Below are 9,577 nucleotides of genomic sequence, written 5' to 3' on the forward strand. Positions count from 1 at the left end.
GGACAATCCTAAAAATAATTTTTAGGGAGGTGTAAAGTGAATTTTTCAAATTTTGGTGTTTAATTTGTCGAATAAATTACCTCAATGATTAAACAATGGTTTATAATTTATTATCTAAATAACCAAACCCCGCCGAATAAGAATTACCAATTCATTCACGGAATAAATAATTAGAAATTTTCATTAATATTGTAAAACTATTTTGTAATATCAACCAAATATTACAGATGAGAGTATGAGCTCACAGTTTAAGTGTCTAAATACGTGACATATTCTCATCAGTTGTGTCACGTTCGCATGTGTGTTCTGTACAGTATTAAAACCACTATTTATGGTGAACAAGTTTAATATAAGGTGAACTTTGTTCTTGCACACGTTGTAAATGAATGGCAATATCTTCAAGGTGGTAGCAGTGGTAGTGACTTGTACGTGTACAGGAGGCAAGGGCGGTGGCGCACGCTCATGATGTGTCGTGGGCGAATATGTGCAGCAATTGGCCGTGATTGATAACTTATGTACTCGACGGGGAGTCAACGTCGTGGTACCCACCTGTGGTTCCATTCAACACGAATATAAATTTGAAACCACTACGACTTTATAGGAGCAACGATAATAGGTAAATATGTGTATTGTGTTTGGATTTTAAAATAAGTCTATGAGATTATACCAAGACGAACGGTAGTGCTTATAAACAATGATCGCGAATCGCACCCAAAAATAATTCATGCGAAGCGATTTACAATAGATCAAAGATATCAACATTCCATTTTCAAAATCAACATCACATTGAAGCTATTTATTGTAAAATGTTTTATAGCATGGCATACAAATGTTTGAAAATGTCGTTCTGAGGTGTTTTTAATGCTTTGTAGTATGCGAAAAGATTGAAATTTTTACATTAATTTGTGCGCGCGAAAATAATGGTACTTTCTCTACTTGTTATTGTAGTGAAAGATCATCTATCTATTCGTGATAATCTAGTCAACATGATAACTAAAAATATTTATAAAATCACAACTAAAAAAAAGTTTGAAAAATTAGAAGAGAAAATAAAAATTAGAATAGCAAAAAACTAAATTCTAACTAAATAATACTGATATTGCTACAAAGTTTATTTGTACAATTCTTTTTCTAAATTAACTGTCATGATAAAACCACAAATTATATATTACATAATAATGTAAGAATAATATTAATAATGTTAATCGTATAATGTAATATTATAATAGAATAAAATAAAAACTTAATTGTGTAATTTCAATAGAAAATAAAATAATAAATATTATATTTTACTTGTACCAAATAATATAATTATTTAGGTTAAATCAATCCATATGCTGATAACATCCCATTAAAGCCTTAATGCAATCAAGAATTTAATCTTCTTATTGACCATTGCAGTGATAATTTTCATGTATTAAAAAAAAGACGATCACATCGTTTGTTTTGGCTTCGATGCAAAGCTGAGAAGGTATTGGTTTTACTATGATGTGTTTTTTTTTTGTGTCTGTTACCACTTTTTCTCAGCTCTCACTGAACGTATTTCTTTCAACGATACGTCAAAAGATCACAAATCGTATCTAGTCGAAGACATTACCCTCGAAAATTGAAAAAATTTCCCTTGTTCCCCGTAAATGGGGGAAACCTCCAAAAGAATTACAAATTTAAAAATCGCTAATTTTCGAAATTTTTTCAATTTTTTTTACTAAAAACTACCATAACTTTTTCAAAAATGAACATATCAATATAAATTTTTTTTTTATAGATTCTTAATGTCTTTACCTATCATTTGATATATTATTTTTATAAATTTAACCCTTTACCTGCCCACGGGTGGGGATTTAAAATGACAACTTTTTCAACTTAACTTTTGAAAGTGTTCCGGAAGATCAGACACTTTTATATATATCTTAAATTAACGCTAATGTAATGAATTTTACTATGGAAAACAAAAATTTCGGACTTTATTTGTCTTCAGGGTGAAAATGGCTACCAAATGCTATTTTTGTTTGAAAATTCTCGATTTTATTTTTTGCATTTTTAACGTTATAATGCTATAACTTATTGATAAGTATATGGATCAACACAATTTTTTTATGAGAAATAATATTTTTTAATAATCCCTTTTTCAATCTTAATCGGATATTAATTAGGAAATAGCAGATCATGTAGCTTTTGGAATAATACACCAATGTTTTAAAATTAAACACTATCTAAAGATTACCATCGAAGCGTTTTATTTTTTTGATAGTGATTTTAATCAGATATCATTATACTTGATCCACCTAACAAAACATTTTATTTAAAAAGTATGAGTCAAGCTCTTTAAATTTTTATACACGATAAATGTATAGAAATATATATTTTTATGATAATACTTATTTCTTACTAATTAAATGCTATTGAAAAAATATAATTGTAAATTTGAAATAGGCGCAAAAAAAGTATAATTTTTATCAATTGTGAAAATTTCTCATAGACCAGTTTAGACGAATTTATTTAAATTTCTTTTCTAAAAATTATTGCATCAAGCCTTTTTTATACACGTTAAAAGTATAGAAATATTCAATTACTTTATATTATTTCTATAATTTCTATTTATGAATTACAATATTAAATTATTGAATATCTATTGGTTACCAAATTTAATTACTATAATTAGTGTTTATTTGTATATATTATACTATTATATAAAAGAACTACTAATCAGGATATGATTAATGAAATATAAGTTGATGTCGCTTTTCTAATTATCTACCAATTTCTCAAAACTATACACTATCTATAGATTTGTAACAAATTTTTCTTGTGATAGTGATTTTAATAACTGTCATATATCATCTACAATTGCCCAACAAGACACGTCCATATTGTGCTNCCATCAATTTTTTAAAATTAAACACTATCTACAGATTTGCATCGAAGCGTTTCTTATGATAGTGATTTTAATCATTGTCAGATTAAATCTATACTGGACCCTACTATACAATGTCTCCACTATGCCGCGACCCCACTGTGCTACCGTTTTTTTTTCTTTTAAATTCACTAAAATGTCGATAAAATGATAAATGATACATTTAATTTTAAACTACTAAATTTTCATGTTCATCATTAATATTGATTCAGCTTATTATTAGATTTAGACTATTTTCAAAATAATTAGTATAATATAAAAATAGTTTCTAACAAATGATTATCATAAATTTATAAAAATTATATATATTGACAAATTTTTTATGGAAAATAAACATATAAAAAATTATACAAACTATTAATCGAGTAGTTAGAATGTATTCATTTTGCATGAATTAGCATCTATTTAAAAATTGCAAACAAAAGTAGTGAAAAATGATTTTTAATCTTTTTATCAACATTGTAGTTACGATTATTTGGCATGCAATGCAAGTATTTACATGTTTTTGCCCAAATTTCTTAACAAGTAAACATTTAGAACTTAAAGAAGCAGTAAAATTGAAAACGGGATTTGAATATCCTCCCCTGGATGAGTTACAAAAATTAAAATTTAATGCTATAAAAACGAAACTACAAATAACTGATAATATTGTATTAGTAAATTTTTTGGAAAAAAACATTGATATAATATACTGTGACTTGGCTTGTGGTAATATGCATTTACTTTGTAATTATTTAAAAATCTGTAAAGATATCAATAAATGTCTTTTAAGCGAAAAAGTTACCAGCCATATGTTAGCTTCACTTTTCAAAATAAATAGAATATTATATAATAGTCCATTCTGGTATGTACATATGTATTTGTTGCATAATTCAATTTGTCGTGAAAATTCAATTGATATGAATGATAATTCTTCAATAAAATATGATATCATAATCAATTTAGAGCGTCATATTAATACATATTGTAGAAGAGATAATAATTATGGTATGATTGTGAATCCTGACAATAATAATAATTTGCGAGATATTGAAATATTGATAAGCCAAATACAACAACATAACGATGATATTCTATTGGAAAATGATACAGAAAAAAATTGGGTTTCCATAAAAAGTATTTATTTACATAAATTCATTAGCGAAATTGATACCTTGAGACACATCATTATAAGATTTGGTAAACAAAGCGAAGAAGTTTTTTACGAAATATACAATGATCTTTATGCAAGTTATGATGAAGCGAGGAATTATTATTATATAGATCTTTGGATGATTCAAATAGGACAATATGAAGAACAAATGTTAAACATGATAAGAACAGTAGCATTACATTTCATAAGAAAGCACTTTATTTATGCATTTAAATATTGGAAATTAAAAAATTCAGTTTTTGGAAATATCGATGTAGGAATTAATGATATGATTAAATTGATTTTAAATAATTATTTCTTTAAAACACTATTTAGTTTTAAATTCGTTGAAGTGATAAAAGTTTTAAAAAATTCCGCTAAAAAGCCACAGATTGAAAATGGTGTAAATTTGACACTTGATAAGGCTATTTCTGACATTGAAAGAATTATGAAATTTTGGTCACCAAAATTTGTTCTTTTAGATTATAATAGCAAACTAGATAATGAGGATTCAGAAAATATTTGGGAAATATTGATGAAAAATGTTAATAAAATCATATCGTATATGAATTATTTAGAAAGGTTGTTTGAAGAGTATAATATAAAGACATCTGTGTCTTATATTGATGTAAATAAACATATTATAAAAAATATTGAACATTATAATAATAATAATAAAATTTATATAGAATTGTAAGTTTTAAAAAAAGAAAATTATTTTTTGCCAATTATTTCAATAGTAATTTTATTTAATATTTGAACATTTATAACAATACAAAGTTTAATATGAAATATAATGTTTCAAAAAATTGTTGTAGTTTTTCATCTTTTAATTCATTTAATCTAATAGAAAATAATAATACATAAAAAGAAAAATTTACTATATAATTATATTTCACTTCACATTTTTTAACAGACTTAATTTTACTAATAAAATAATTATATTATTATCTTCAATGCGAAGCTAAGAGGATATTAAATATCGTATGAATTTTTACTGTGTTTATTACTATGTATTTTATACGATTAGGACCATTTTTTCTTAGCACTCACCAGATAAATTGTATTCAACGATACGTAAAAATATGACAATTCGTATCAAGTTGAAGACATTTTCCTTGAAAATTAAAAAAAGGTCTCTCGTTCTATGTTAATAGGGGAAATTTTAAATTTTAAAGTTGGTAAATTTTGACTTTTTTTTCTCAAATTTGCTATAACTTTTTTTAAAATGAACGGACCAAAAATTTTTTTTATATAGTTATTTTTGGTATATTCATTTTATTTTGTAATAATTTTATAAAAATTTTACTCTTGATCTGTCGACAGGTGAGGATTCAAATTTCAATTTATGCACAAAAATTTAACTAATATTTTAAAAATGTTTTAGAAATACTTCAAACTTCAAATATATATTAAAATAAAGGTTGTTTTATACAAGGAGTTCAAAAAAAAATTTGTACTAACGACATATTTTCATTTTGCAAATGTTTGACGTGTGGTTAAAATACATGGAATTTTAGTTTTCAAATTTTCGAAATTTTCGAACTTTTTTAAAAAGTTATTTTTCAAATGTAAATTTTTTTTCTTGAATTATTTTATGTTTATTTTTTTCACTAGATATACTTTTTTTTTATAATAGACTTTTTTCTTTTATATGGGAGAGAATCAAAATTAGAAAATACGTGTAAAAACTTTTTCAACTTAACTTTTAAAAAATTCTCTGAAATTATTTGAACATTAAATATATTTTAAATTAAAGCTTATGTTACAGACTATAAGTTGAAAAAAAATTTGTCCCACCAACTTGTCTTCTGTATGTAATCGACCTACAAGTAGATAAAAAATATTATTTGAATTGTAAAAATAACTGTTTTTTAAGTTGTTATTTTTACTTAAATTTATCATAAATTTGTTTGTATCACTATCGAAATAATTCATTTCAATAAAAATCATATTAATCATTTCTACAAAACATTTTGTGTTTAAATAGATGATACAATTGAAATATTCAGAGCTATATTCTGTATATTCATATAATATAATATAGGGTGTTCAATAAATAAGAAAGCGGTTTTCTATGGTTCTATGGTTAAAAATTTTTAATCACTCGTAAAAATTAATCATAGACCAGTTTAGACGAATTTATTTAAATTTATTTTCTAAATATTAATGCAACAAGCCTTTTTTATAAACGTTAAAAGTAAAGATATATATTATTAAGTAAGATAATTACTTTATTATTTTTATAATTTCTATGTATGAATTACAATATTAAATTATTGAATATCTATTGGTTACCAAATTTAATAATTATAATTAGTATTTATTTGTATATATTATACTTTTAAATAAAAGAACTACTAATCAGGATATAATTAATGAAATATAAGTTGATGTCGCTTTTCTAATTATCTACCAATTACTCAGAACTATACACTATCTATAGAATTGTATCAAATTTTTCTTGTGATAGTGATTTTAATAACTGTCATATATCATCTACAATTGCCCAACTAAATACGTCCATACTGTGCTGTGTATCCATTGTGCTATATTTTTTTTATTTTCTTTTAAATTCACTAAAATGTCGATAAAATGATAAATGATACATTTAATTTTAAACTACTAAATTTTATGTTCAGCAATAATATTGATTCAGTTTTTTATTAGATTTAGACTATTTTTCAAAATAATAAGTATACTATACAAATAGTTTCTAACAATGATTAACATAAATTTATAAAAATTTAAATATATTGTCATAACCTACTTTTATGGAAAATAAACTTATAAAAATCTATACACACTATTAATCTAGTAGTTAAAATATTTTCACTTTGCAAGAATTAGCATTTATTTAAAAATTGCAAACAAAAGTAGTGAAAAATGATTTTTAATCTTTTTATCAGTATTGTAGTTACGACTATTTGTCGTGCAATGCAAGTTAATACATGTTTTTCTACAAATATTATACCGAGTGAACATTTAGAACTTGAAAAAGCAGTAAAATTGAAAACTGGATTTAAATACCCTTCTCTGGATGAGTTACAAAAATTAGATTTTAATGCTATAAAAACGAAACTACAAATAACTGAAAATACTATAGTAGAAAATTTGTTGGAAAATAAAATTGATATAATATACTGTGACTTGGTTTGTGGTAATATGCATTTACTTTGTAATTATTTAAAAAGCTGTAAAGATATCAATAAATGTCTTTTAAGTGAAAAAGTTACCAGCCATATGTTAGCTTCACTTTTCAAAATGAATTGGACGTTATATGGTAGTCCATTCTGGTATGTACATATGTATTTGTTGCATAGTTCAATTTTCCGTGAAAATTCAATTGATATGGATGATAATTCTTCAATAAAATATAATATCATAATCAATTTAGAGCGTCATATTAATGCATATTGTAGAAGAGATAATACTTATGGTATGATAGTGAATCCTGACAATAATAATAATTTGCAAGATATTGAAATATTAATAAGCCAAATACAACAACATAACGATGATATTCTATTGGAAAATGATACAGAAAAAAATTGGGTTTCCTTAAATAGTATTTATTTACATAAATTCATAAGCGAGATAGATACCTTGAGACAAATCATTATAAAATTTGGTAATCAAAGCGAAGAAGTTTTTTACGAAATATACAATGAACTTTATGCAAGTTATGATGAAGCGAGGAATTGTTATTATATAGATCGTTGGATGATTCAGGTAGAAAAATATCAAGAACAAATGTTAAACGTGATAAGAACAGTAGCATTACATTTTATAAGAAAGCACTTTATTTATGCATTTAAATATTGGAAATTAAAGAATTCATTTTTAAGAAATGTTGATGTAGGAATTAATGATATGAATAAATGGATTTTAAATAATGATTTCTTTAAAACACTATTTAGTTTTAACTTCAATAAAGTGATAAAAGTTTTAAAAAATTCCGCTAAAAAGCCACAGATTGAAAATGGTGTAAATTTGACACTTGATAAAGCAATTTCTGATATTGAAAAAATTATGAAATTGCGGTCACCAAAATTTGTTCATTTAGATTACAATAGCAAACTAGATAATGCAAATTCAAAAATTATTTGGGAAATATTAATGAAAAATGTTAGTAAAATCAAATTTTATATAAATTATTTAGAAAGGTTGTTTGAAGAGTATAATATAAAGACATCTGTGTCTTATATTGATGTAAATAAACATATTATAAAAAATATTGAACATTATAATAATAATAATAAATTTTATATAGAATTGTAATTTTTAAAAAAAGAAATTTATTTTTGTCAATTATTTCAATAATAATTTAATTTAATATTTGAACATTTATAAAAATACAAAGTTTAATATGAAATATAATGTTTCAAAAAATTGTTGTAGTTTTTCATCTTTTAATTCATTTAATCTAATAGAAAATAATAATACATAAAAAGAAAAATTTACTGTACAATTATATTTTATCTCATATTTTTTAACAGATTTAATTTTACTAATAAAAAAATTATATTATTATCTTCAATGTGAAGCTGAGAGGATATTAAATATCATATGAATTTTTACTGTGTTTTACTACTATGTATTTTATACGATTAGGATCACTTTTTCTTAGCTTTCACCAGATAAATTGTATTCAACGATACGTAAAAATATGACAATTCGAATCAAGTTGAAGACATTTTCCTTGAAATTAAAAAAAGGTCTCTCGTTCTATGTTAATAGGGGAAATTTTAAATTTTAAAGTTGGTAAATTTTGACTTTTTTCTTCTCAAATTTGCTATAACTTTTTTTAAAATGAACGGACCAAAAATTTTTTTTATATAGTTATCTTTGGTATATTCATTTTATTTTGTAATAATTTTATAAAAATTTTACTCTTGATCTGTCGACAGGTGGGGATTCAAATTTCAATTTATGCACAAAAATTTAACTAATATTTTAAAAATGTTTTAGAAATACTTCAAACTTCAAATATATATTAAAATAAAGGTTGTTTTATACTAGGAGTTCAAAAAAAAAATTTGTACTGACTACATATTTTCATTTTTCAAATGATTGACGTGTGGTTAAAATACATGTAATTTTAGTTTTAAAATTTTCGAAATTTTCGAAGTTTTTGAGAAATGTATTTTTCAAATGTAAATATCTTTTTTCGTGAATTACTTTATGTTTTTCATTTCACTAGACATACTTTTAAAATAGACTTATACAGTAGAGAATCAAAATTGGAATAAATTAATAAATGAAATATAAGTTGATGTCGCTTTTCTATTTATCTACCAATTTCTTATAATTGTATATTATCTATAGATTTGTATCGAATTATTTCTTGTGATAGTGATTTTAATTACTGTTATATATTATATACAATTGCACAACTAGACACGTCCATACAGTACCGTGACCTACTGTGCTTCCATTTTTTTTACTACAATTATGTAATACAGTATTCATCAAAACAATAAAAAAAATATTACTTTAAATATGACTTTTTTCAAATTTATTTTACTGAA

This window comes from Daktulosphaira vitifoliae, unplaced genomic scaffold (genome assembly GCF_025091365.1).
Source record: "Daktulosphaira vitifoliae isolate Bord-2020 unplaced genomic scaffold, ASM2509136v1 Scaffold_1, whole genome shotgun sequence".
NCBI lineage: Eukaryota > Metazoa > Arthropoda > Insecta > Hemiptera > Phylloxeridae > Daktulosphaira > Daktulosphaira vitifoliae.